Source organism: Drosophila subpulchrella, unplaced genomic scaffold (assembly GCF_014743375.2).
Source record: "Drosophila subpulchrella strain 33 F10 #4 breed RU33 unplaced genomic scaffold, RU_Dsub_v1.1 Primary Assembly Seq391, whole genome shotgun sequence".
Taxonomy (NCBI): domain Eukaryota; kingdom Metazoa; phylum Arthropoda; class Insecta; order Diptera; family Drosophilidae; genus Drosophila; species Drosophila subpulchrella.
This window is the reverse complement of record NW_023665613.1, coordinates 98,842-112,500: the sequence shown is the minus strand read 5'-3', so window position 1 is coordinate 112,500 and position 13,659 is coordinate 98,842. Positions and strand designations below refer to the sequence as shown.

At 37.2% G+C, this 13,659-nt stretch overlaps 1 pseudogene; it reads right to left on the bottom strand.

Moving 5' to 3' along the window:
* Positions 1 to 5,999: 5,999 nt before the first annotated feature.
* Positions 6,000 to 13,609, bottom strand: LOC119562055 (annotated as a pseudogene).
* Positions 13,610 to 13,659: the final 50 nt, after the last annotated feature.

Below are 13,659 nucleotides of genomic sequence, written 5' to 3'. Positions count from 1 at the left end.
TGCCAACCAACTATACGGTATTCTCTCTTATAATAAGAGAATACAAGTATATTTTCATTATATGGATATAATGCCATTTATTTTTCAATATCCATATAATTCATTTAGTTTTGTATGTACAAAACAAGTTTTCTTTATAGTATTGACAAAATCATATGTTTACGCATAACATAAGTTTTGACCAATACGAGGAGGGGCCCGCCAACGACCACCTCCCTATAGTAGTTTTTTACCCCACGCACTACTGCGTGCCTGTTTACAGTACTAGTGCCAGCTATCACTAGGTTTATATATCATGTTTCAGTGATATATGGGTAAATTCTACCATTTATTCTTATGTATATGGCATTTCTATGCCATATTTATACAATCCATTCATATCTTAATGTATATTTATTATATTATACATTATTATGCCTTATAGGTATTATACCTATAAGCCATATCCATACGATTCATTCACTAGTGCCGCCCCTCACTAGGTTTATAATTGTTATATCATTGATATACAATTTATTTCTATATATATGGCATTTATATGCCATATCCATACAATGCATTCACATTTCAATGTATATTTACTTGTTATACATTATTATGCCTTATAGGTATTATACCTATAAGCCATATCCATACGATTCACTTATATAAATATATGTATATTTTTCTATACATAATTTTTTTTATTTTTGTATGGATTTCTATGCATATCCATAGTTTATATGGATATGCTTGGCGTTCTATATAGTATTGACAAATTCATATGCATAACATAAGTTTTGACCAATACGAGGAGGGGCCCGCCAACGACCACCTCCCTATAGTAGTTTTTTACCCCACGCACTATTGCGTGCCTGTTTACAGTACTAGTGCCAGCTATCACTAGGTTTATATATCAGTGTTTCAGTGATATATGGGTAAATTCTACCATTTATTCTTATGTATATGGCATTTCTATGCCATATTTATACAATCCATTCATATCTTAATGTATATTTATTATATTATACATTATTATGCCTTATAGGTATTATACCTATAAGCCATATCCATACGATTCATTCACTAGTGCCGCCCCTCACTAGGTTTATAATTGTTATATCATTGATATACAATTTATTTCTATATATATGGCATTTATATGCCATATCCATACAATGCATTCACATTTCAATGTATATTTACTTGTTATACATTATTATGCCTTATAGGTATTATACCTATAAGCCATATCCATACGATTCACTTATATAAATATATGTATATTTTTTCTATACATAATTTTTTTTTACTTTTGTATGGTTTTCTATGCATATCCATAGTTTATATGGATATGCTTGGCGTTCTATATAGTATTGACAAATTCATATGCATAACATAAGTTTTGACCAATACGAGGAGGGGCCCGCCAACGACCACCTCCCTATAGTAGTTTTTTACCCCACGCACTATTGCGTGCCTGTTTACAGTACTAGTGCCAGCTATCACTAGGTTTATATATCGTGTTTCAGTGATATATGGGTAAATTCTACCATTTATTCTTATGTATATGGCATTTCTATGCCATATTTATACAATCCATTCATATCTTAATGTATATTTATTATATTATACATTATTATGCCTTATAGGTATTATACCTATAAGCCATATCCATACGATTCATTCACTAGTGCCGCCCCTCACTAGGTTTATAATTGTTATATCATTGATATACAATTTATTTCTATATATATGGCATTTATATGCCATATCCATACAATGCATTCACATTTCAATGTATATTTACTTGTTATACATTATTATGCCTTATAGGTATTATACCTATAAGCCATATCCATACGATTCACTTATATAAATATATGTATATTTTTTCTATACATAATTTTTTTTTACTTTTGTATGGATTTTCTATGCATATCCATAGTTTATATGGATATGCTTGGCGTTCTATATAGTATTGACAAATTCATATGCATAACATAAGTTTTGACCAATACGAGGAGGGGCCCGCCAACGACCACCTCCCTATAGTAGTTTTTTACCCCACGCACTATTGCGTGCCTGTTTACAGTACTAGTGCCAGCTATCACTAGGTTTATATATCGTGTTTCAGTGATATATGGGTAAATTCTACCATTTATTCTTATGTATATGGCATTTCTATGCCATATTTATACAATCCATTCATATCTTAATGTATATTTATTATATTATACATTATTATGCCTTATAGGTATTATACCTATAAGCCATATCCATACGATTCATTCACTAGTGCCGCCCCTCACTAGGTTTATAATTGTTATATCATTGATATACAATTTATTTCTATATATATGGCATTTATATGCCATATCCATACAATGCATTCACATTTCAATGTATATTTACTTGTTATACATTATTATGCCTTATAGGTATTATACCTATAAGCCATATCCATACGATTCACTTATATAAATATATGTATATTTTTCTATACATAATTTTTTTTTACTTTTGTATGGTTTTCTATGCATATCCATAGTTTATATGGATATGCTTGGCGTTCTATATAGTATTGACAAATTCATATGCATAACATAAGTTTTGACCAATACGAGGAGGGGCCCGCCAACGACCACCTCCCTATAGTAGTTTTTTACCCCACGCACTATTGCGTGCCTGTTTACAGTACTAGTGCCAGCTATCACTAGGTTTATATATCGTGTTTCAGTGATATATGGGTAAATTCTACCATTTATTCTTATGTATATGGCATTTCTATGCCATATTTATACAATCCATTCATATCTTAATGTATATTTATTATATTATACATTATTATGCCTTATAGGTATTATACCTATAAGCCATATCCATACGATTCATTCACTAGTGCCGCCCCTCACTAGGTTTATAATTGTTATATCATTGATATACAATTTATTTCTATATATATGGCATTTATATGCCATATCCATACAATGCATTCACATTTCAATGTATATTTACTTGTTATACATTATTATGCCTTATAGGTATTATACCTATAAGCCATATCCATACGATTCACTTATATAAATATATGTATATTTTTCTATACATAATTTTTTTTTACTTTTGTATGGTTTTCTATGCATATCCATAGTTTATATGGATATGCTTGGCGTTCTATATAGTATTGACAAATTCATATGCATAACATAAGTTTTGACCAATACGAGGAGGGGCCCGCCAACGACCACCTCCCTATAGTAGTTTTTTACCCCACGCACTATTGCGTGCCTGTTTACAGTACTAGTGCCAGCTATCACTAGGTTTATATATCGTGTTTCAGTGATATATGGGTAAATTCTACCATTTATTCTTATGTATATGGCATTTCTATGCCATATTTATACAATCCATTCATATCTTAATGTATATTTATTATATTATACATTATTATGCCTTATAGGTATTATACCTATAAGCCATATCCATACGATTCATTCACTAGTGCCGCCCCTCACTAGGTTTATAATTGTTATATCATTGATATACAATTTATTTCTATATATATGGCATTTATATGCCATATCCATACAATGCATTCACATTTCAATGTATATTTACTTGTTATACATTATTATGCCTTATAGGTATTATACCTATAAGCCATATCCATACGATTCACTTATATAAATATATGTATATTTTTCTATACATAATTTTTTTTTACTTTTGTATGGATTTCTATGCATATCCATAGTTTATATGGATATGCTTGGCGTTCTATATAGTATTGACAAATTCATATGCATAACATAAGTTTTGACCAATACGAGGAGGGGCCCGCCAACGACCACCTCCCTATAGTAGTTTTTTACCCCACGCACTATTGCGTGCCTGTTTACAGTACTAGTGCCAGCTATCACTAGGTTTATATATCGTGTTTCAGTGATATATGGGTAAATTCTACCATTTATTCTTATGTATATGGCATTTCTATGCCATATTTATACAATCCATTCATATCTTAATGTATATTTATTATATTATACATTATTATGCCTTATAGGTATTATACCTATAAGCCATATCCATACGATTCATTCACTAGTGCCGCCCCTCACTAGGTTTATAATTGTTATATCATTGATATACAATTTATTTCTATATATATGGCATTTATATGCCATATCCATACAATGCATTCACATTTCAATGTATATTTACTTGTTATACATTATTATGCCTTATAGGTATTATACCTATAAGCCATATCCATACGATTCACTTATATAAATATATGTATATTTTTCTATACATAATTTTTTTTTACTTTTGTATGGATTTCTATGCATATCCATAGTTTATATGGATATGCTTGGCGTTCTATATAGTATTGACAAATTCATATGCATAACATAAGTTTTGACCAATACGAGGAGGGGCCCGCCAACGACCACCTCCCTATAGTAGTTTTTTACCCCACGCACTATTGCGTGCATGTTTACAGTACTAGTGCCAGCTATCATTAGGTTTATATATCGTGTTTCAGTGATATATGGGTAAATTCTACCATTTATTCTTATGTATGTATATGGCATTTCTATGCCATATTTATATAATTCATTCATATCTTAATTTATATTTATTATATTATACATTATTATGCCTTATAGGTATTATACCTATAAGCCATATCCATACGATTCATATACTAGTGCAGCCCCTCACTAGGTTTATATATCTCATTTTAATTATATATTGGTAAATTCTATTATTTATTCTTGTGTATATGGCACTTATATGCCGCCATATCTATAAAAATGCATTTATATTTCAATGTATATTTTCTATATTATACATTATTATGCCTTAAAAAGTTATTATACCTACCATAAGGCGATATCCATACGATTCATTTATATAAAAGATATATGTATAATTTTCTATACATAATTTTTTTTTATGAATATATGGGTTTCCTAAGCATATCCATATAATACATTTAGTTTTATATGGATTAGATTGGTCTTCTTTATTGTATTGCCAAACTCATATTGATAAAATAAGTTTTGAACAATAAGAGGATCAGCCGCCAACCAACCAACCACTGCTACCATTGGAGGAACATATACTTACTTTTTATATGTCCTCTTACTTGAATGGTCCTCTCTTTACTTGAAAATTTCATTACCATAGGAATCTATTTATACATGGAATATGATTTCCACTACTTTTTCGCGTCACTAATAATTAATATGACGATACAGACTTGCTACCATAACATAAGTCTTGAACAATAATAGGAGCAGCCGCCAACCAACCACCAACCAACCAACCACTGCTACCATTGATAGTAATTTTATATGTCCTCTTTAGTTGAATTTCAATACCATAGGAATATTTATACATGGAATATGTTTTGCCACTACTTTTTCGCGTCACTAATAATATGACGATACAGTCTTGCTACCATAACATAAGTTTTGAACAATAAGAGGAGCAGACACACCAACCAACCAACCGCGCTGCTACCATTATATATACTTATATTTATATAAGTCCTCTTTACTTGAATGGCCTCTTTACTTGAATTTCAATACCATAGGAATATTTATTTATACATGGAATATGTTTTGCCACTACTTTTTCGCGTCACTAATAATATGACGATATAGACTTGCTACCATAACATAAGTTTTGAACAATAAGAGGAGCAGACACCAACCAACCAACCGCTGCTACCATTGAATGAACCATATATACAAACTTTTATATATGTCCTCTTTACTTGAATTTTAATACCATAGGAATATTTATACATGGAATATGTTTGCCACTTTATCATCGCGTCACTAATAAGATGACGATACATTTTGTTTGTTCAATATTTACTTATATATTGATGTTTCCAATTTAGGTCTTTTATATTTCTTCTTCCCTACCTTACACACCACAAACAAAGTGGCGTGCGATGCTGCAAGCAAGCATAATGATTATGCCCGCTTGCAACATCTTTATTATCGAATCATCAAGCAAAGGATAAGCTTCAGTGGATCGCAGTATGGCAGCTGCTCAACCACTTACAACACCTTGCCTGTTACAAAAGTCGTTTACAATTGATTCTAGGCTTTGTCATTGTATTAAATAATGCTTTTATATGTAACTAGCGCGGCATCAGGTGATCAAAGATCCTCCCAATTTACTATGTTACAAATTACATTGGCATCACATCCATTGTCGTTTATAAAGTAAATTATAAACTTTAAATGGTTTAGAAGCCATACAATGCAAATTGCCCCTTATTTATCATTGCAGTCCAGCACGGATACGACCTTAGAGGCGTTCAGGCATAATCCAACGGACGTAGCGTCATACCACTGTTCGCTCGAACAAGTATTGTGCCATTGGTCCGTACCTGCGGTTCCTCTCGTACTACGCAGGAATGCTGTCGCAACAACGTTTTGTCATTAGTAGGGTAAAACTAACCTGTCTCACGACGGTCTAAACCCAGCTCACGTTCCCTTGCATGGGTGAACAATCCAACGCTTGGTGAATTTTGCTTCACAATGATAGGAAGAGCCGACATCGAAGGATCAAAAAGCGACGTCGCTATGAACGCTTGGCCGCCACAAGCCAGTTATCCCTATGGTAACTTTTCTGACACCTCTTGTTAAAAACTCTTTAAACCAAAAGGATCGATAGGCCGAGCTTTTGCTGTCCCTGTGTGTACTGAACACCGAGATCAAGTCAGCATTTGCCCTTTTGCTCTATGTGTGGTTTCTGTCCGCACTGAGCTGGCCTTGGGACACCTCCGTTATTATTTGAGAGATGTACCGCCCCAGTCAAACTCCCTACCTGGCAATGTCCTTGAATTGGATCATACCTGAGTAATTGGAGTTATACCAAATTTTCAAATCAAAAATACATAAATGCACCGTTTTATTAAAGAATTTGTTTGCGATTATATAACAAACTCGTGATACTTTGATCAAGAAGCTTGCATCAAAACCCAATACCATAAGATATAATAAATATATCCGTATAATGGCTAGGAAATGATACACGTTCCATTTAATCAAGTAAGTAAGGAAACAATAAGAGTAGTGGTATTTCATTGGCGATACCAAACCGAAGTCTAATATCTCCCACTTATTCTACACCTCTTATGTCTCCTTACACTGCCAGATTAGAGTCAAGCTCAAAAGGGTCTTCTTTCCCCGCTAATTATTCCAAGCCCGTTCCCTTGGCTGTGGTTTCGCTAGATAGTAGATAGGGACAGTAGGAATCTCGTTAATCCATTCATGCGCGTCACTAATTAGATGACGAGGCATTTGGCTATTTTTTTTTTTTTTTTTTTTTTTTTTTGATCGCTAAGGTATGGAAATCTTCAAAAGATACTAGGTCTGCCAACACCTTGTGTGGTCTCAGTTTGTCTAGTTATGTACGATTCATTGCTCTATCTGAACCTTCTTCACATTGAGGGTTCCACAACGCCTACGTACTAAAACCATCCTTACATGCTGTTGTTGTGCGATGTTTGTGCCTAATTGATGGTGTGCCTAGGCAGCAGGCATATATATTTATATATATTTGAACCAAGGGCATAAGCTACGTCCAGCCTCTTGAGTATCCACTATAATACATGAACTGTCTAAAACAGCCAAGACTACCTCTTATTACTTGTATAGATATGATATGGCTATCATATTTATTTAGGAGGCCCTTCGCAATCAACCGTTTTACGGATTGACCACTCCAGATCCCTCTCCAATTAATTGTGGCAGAGTGAAACTCTATGTCACCTGTCGCTACGAACTTGCGCCGCAATTCGCGTCTTATGTCCGGGGTATCGTATCTTTGGATTTTGCGCTGATGCGCATCGTCCAAAGAGTGTCCGTCATTTGTCACCTGAACGTCAATCACATCAATGTGATTTGGTCGGAGTACCACCAGGTCGGGTTTATTGAGGCCGGACTCGCCCTGCAGACTTGGCTCAACAATGACCACGCAGCCTCTCTCCTCAAGTCCCCGCTTGATTCGATTTACTACGCAGTTGTGTCTAGCTACCCGCCTCCCATGCGAGCGATAGCATTTTTGCATGATGTGGTTTGATGTTTCGGGAGCATCACATCCTGCACGACACTGTCGATCCAATTCGTGCCTTCCCCTCGTAGTACGAGACTTCGTGGGTAGGGCATTTATCCGCAGTTTAATTCCGTCTCTATATTCCTTTCCTGTTAGCAAACGCGTGGGTTGACTGACCCATCCGTGTTGTGGACCATAATGGCCCGCTTCACGGAGACCGTTGCCATCAACAGACACGAACAATCTATTTGCCCAATACTCTTCTATTGCCGAACGTGTATGCATTTCTCCTTGTTCCGCTAGCAACCTAACTCGGGCCCTTTGCATTTCTTCCTCGATGAAAGAGCTGGCCACTTCGGATTGCTCGAAGTGAGGCCATTTTATATTGCTCAATCGTCTTAGTCGAAGCATAGGAGCCATCCATCTTAGTGATGGAATCCCGAGTCCCCCACACTTTGGGGGGGCGTGAACAAATGCTATTGGCACATCCGGTGGTAAACCTAGCCATTTACGCACATAGAATCGTATCAATTTGTCGGATTTTCGTAACACACCTATCGTCACACTCCCAAGGGTAAGCTTGTGGTAGAGTTGTGGGATAAGGACGGTTCGAAGGGCAAATATCTTCTGTTGTGGCTTAAGAGGAGCTTGTGACAACCTTTGTAGCTTTGGACCAATGTCCTCGGCTGGGTTGCACTTCACTCTCCCGTTTGCATTGAAAATGATACCTAAATACTTCCACTCGTTAGTTCGCTTCAATGCCGGACACCCGTTCAAGCCTACTTGGAAGGTATGTGGATCTAACACAGTACACTTCTGTTTCGGCTGACCCTTAATACCGATAGTGAAACACTTGTCAGCATTAAGGGTGAGTCCAACAGTAGCCAGATAGCTAACTGTCTTGTCAAGCAGTTGTTGAAGCCCCATACGAGTTTCCGCAAAAAGGACCAAATCGTCTGCAAACGCGGCCGCGTTTGTCATGGCAGTTCCAACCTTGGTACCAATTTCTTTGGGGAAAGCTCTAAGTAACCGGTCAATGACCAGATTAAATAGAATAGGAGACAAAGGGTCACCCTGCTTCACTCCTCTAGCAGGGACGAATTCCTCTGAACTCCAACCTTCTCCGCAGAGACTAGTACCACCAACCTCGTACGAACTTTGTACGTAGTCGACGAAGTCCTTCGGTGCGCCATAAGCTTTTAGGGTGTTATATATAGATGCATGTGACAAAGAGTCAAATGCCTTGCTCACATCCAAATTGGCTATGTAGCAAGATCTATAGCTTTTATGACTACTCCTTAGGACTAAGTCGACTATCGTCGCATTATCGGCGCATCCGTCTGTTGGTAAGAAGCCCCGCTGACGCGGGTCCCAATCAACTGATGAGGTCAATCGGGTTGCCAATATTGCATTTAGCTGTCTTACCAAGACTGATGGCACCGATATTGGACGAAAGTCTTGCGGTCGCATTGCCGTCCCCGTCTTCGGAATGAAGATGGTTCTGGCTAGTCGGATAAAGCGAGGTAATTTACCGCACCATAGAATTAGGTTCATTATGCGAAGCATAACGCCTAACGGCACCTCCTTAGCAGATTTTGGAGTTATTCCGTCAGGCCCCGGAGAGCTAGATAATGCGACTCTTGATGTCCTAAGTTCGCGCTTTGTAATAGCGGACCATACCCTCTCAAGCGAGTGAACTGGAGTTGTCACTATGTTTTCGCAAGAGCTTGGGCTAGACTGAGTCATTACCTCTCTCCAATAGGGTTCCATATATTCTTGGTTTGGCATTACCGACTCATCAGTTTCCTCGAGTATTGACTTAATGCACCTTCCTTTATGCTTATCCCAGTTTCGCTGGATGACAGCGTACTGCTGCCTTCTGCTTTCTCTTCTATTCCGAGGCCGCCGTGCCGGCCTCGTCAGCGTGCGTCTTGCACCCTGTGTCGGAAAAATTCCCTGAAGATAAGCGGATAAGCACTGGAGAGTGGTTTCCTTCCCCTCGATCTGCGCCCTATCAATGATAGTTTGCAGTTCTTGGGCTCTCCATTTGGAAGGACAAACTACGGGGCTATACCCGCGTAGCGCCAACAAGATTCCACTGTTCGACTGTTCTAATGGTGTGATTGGAGACGTTTCAGACGTTGGTACTTGGGGGTTTTGCTCACTATTACTAGGGCGGCGCCGTATGGTTAGATTTGCAACTTCTGGGACGAGAGCAGATTGCCCCCTTATCTGCTCGATTTTCTCCTTATAATCGTCCCTCTGTCTCAGCTTTTTAATTGCTTCGACGCTACGGTTCGTGAAAAATACCGCTAGTTGCTTATTTATGTGTCTTACACCATTTGCCGTGAGCTCAACCTCCTTTCTCGCCATCATCATCTTCTCTTCCTCACACCATCTTGCCTTGATATCAACACGTCGACGAATATCATCAAGTTCGTCTGGGTGTTGAGATCTCATGTGAACACCAAGTCCTCTTTTGCTTGTAAAGGACCGGTCACATATTGTACATGGCACTCCGACTGGAGTAGCTTCTGCACTTGGTTCATATTGGGCATCCCCTGGGAAAAGATCCACAGGGGGTCGAGTCGTCAACGAATTTTCCACTAGTATCCGAGGCCTATTTATATTACTTTCTGTAGTTCCAATATGTAAGATTTCCCATAGGGTAACCAGCCCTATGGGAAATATATTCGCCGCTCAAATTGGCTGTTAAACAGTAAAGCAAGCTGCTTAACATTACCGGGGAACACCACGAGGAGGTTTTGAGTCGACTTGAATCTAGATATGACTTATGAATTACAGAATAATATTCCCCTTCTGCACATCCGAGGATATGACTTATGAATTACAGAATAATATTCCCCTTCTGCATACCTAAATTCCAGTTCCCCTTAAGAGAGTCATAGTTACTCCCGCCGTTGACCCGCGCTTACTTGAATTTCTTCACTTTGACATTCAGAGCACTGGGCAGAAATCACATTGTGTCAACACCCGCTAGGGCCATCACAATGCTTTGTTTTAATTAGACAGTCGGATTCCCCAAGTCCGTGCCAGTTCTGAATTGATTGTTAATTGATAATCGTTATAATTAATAAGAACTAATTGGTTTAACCCAATTAGTATTCTTAAAAATTTTAGCAAGAAAGTTCCACAATTGGCTACGTAACTAAACTATCCGGGGAACAAGTGACCAACATAAATGCCAGACACTCTATTTACCCAGAACGAGCACATAAACCATGTTATTGTTTCCCAATCAAGCCCGACTATCTCAATCTTCAGAGCCAATCCTTATCCCGAAGTTACGGATCTAATTTGCCGACTTCCCTTACCTACATTATTCTATCGACTAGAGACTCTTCACCTTGGAGACCAGCTGCGGATATTGGTACGGCCTGTTGAGAAGTTTGCGTGTCCCCACCATAAATTTTCAAGGTCCGAGGAGAAAATATCGACACAACAGTATATGTCATGCTCTTCTAGCCCATCTACCATATCTCTCTGCGAAAGACTTCCATGGTAGTACGGCTATAAAACAGAAAAGAAAACTCTTCCGATATCTCTCGACGGCTTCTTTATGGTCGTTCCTGTTGCCAGGATGAGCACGAGGCCCATATTTAATAACAAACGGATACTCAACAGGTTACGGAATTGGAACCGTATTCCCTTTCGTTCAAAATTATTCAAGTATATTAATTAGCTTGATTTATATAATATAATTATATTTGTATGGCATTTGTGTTTTACTTGAAAATTTTCGGCTTTCGCCTTGAACTTAGGACCGACTAACTCGTGATCAACCACTGTTCACACGAAACCCTTCTCCACTTCAGTCCTCCAAGGTCTCATTCGATTATTTGCTACTACCACCAAGATCTGTACCAATGGCAGCTCCATGCAGGCTTACGCCAAACACTTCTACGCATACCATTGTACCTTCCTACTCACTAAAGTTTCAAAATTTATATCACAAGTAATATAAATCATCTACTTTAGCGGTAATGTATAGGTATACAACTTAAGCGCCATCCATTTTAAGGGCTAGTTGCTTCGGCAGGTGAGTTGTTACACACTCCTTAGCGGATTTCGACTTCCATGATCACCGTCCTGCTGTTTTAAGCAACCAACGCCTTTCATGGTATCTGCATGAGTTGTTAATTTGGGCACCGTAACATTACGTTTGGTTCATCCCACAGCGCCAGTTCTGCTTACCAAAAGTGGCCCACTGGGCACATTATATCATAACCTTGAACTTCATATCAAGAAAGTTAAGGTTCTTACCCATTTAAAGTTTGAGAATAGGTTAAGATCGTTTCGACCCTAAGGCCTCTAATCATTCGCTTTACCAGATAAGATTATTTTATATAACATTAAAATGCACCAGCTATCCTGAGGGAAACTTCGGAAGGAACCAGCTACTAGATGGTTCGATTGGTCTTTCGCCCCTATACTCAATTCTGACAATCGATTTGCACGTCAGAACTGTTTCGGTCTTCCATCAGGGTTTCCCCTGACTTCAACCTGATCAAGTATAGTTCACCATCTTTCGGGTCACAGCATATATGCTCAAGGTACGTTCCAGTTAGAGGCATAAATAATATAAATATCATTATACATAACTATATAGAACGCCCCGGGATTGTGTTAATTAGCTATAAATAGTTAAAAAACTAATCCCATTATTAGTCAAGTTAATTACGCTATTAGGTTTATATCCCAATAACTTGCACATATGTTAGACTCCTTGGTCCGTGTTTCAAGACGGGTCCCGAAGGTATCCTGAATCTTTCGCATTGTTAATCATACAAGTGCATATAATAAACACAAAAATCAATGATAATTATGCCATTATATAATTCCGAAAAATTAACGCACTGTATTCATATAAATCTATCAGCACTTTATCAAATTAATAACATTTATTCTGTGTTAAAATGCAAGCAAATTAATTTGAATAAACTATAAGTTATATTTTATGATAAATTTTGTATGCTAATAGATTACAATGTCCTTATATGGAAAAAATGCACACTATTATCATAATATTGTTTAAATATTACAATTTTAATGATGAATTTTCCATAACGGATATTCAGGTTCATCGGGCTTAACCTCTAAGCAGTTTCACGTACTGTTTAACTCTCTATTCAGAGTTCTTTTCAACTTTCCCTCACGGTACTTGTTTACTATCGGTCTCATGGTTATATTTAGTTTTAGATGGAGTTTACCACCCACTTAGTGCTGCACTATCAAGCAACACGACTCTTTGGAAACATCATCTAGTAATCATTAACGTTATACGGGCCTGGCACCCTCTATGGGTAAATGGCCTCATTTAAGAAGGACTTAAATCGTTAATTTCTCATACTAGAATATTGACGCTCCATACACTGCATCTCACATTTGCCATATAGACAAAGTGACTTAGTGCTGAACTGATTTCTTTTCGCTCGCCGCTACTAAGAAAATCCTGGTTAGTTTCTTTTCCTCCCCTAATTAATATGCTTAAATTCAGGGGGTAGTCCCATATGAGTTGAGGTTGTGTATAACTTTTTTTGCAATTAATTCTTTATATATAATGATAAAACATTT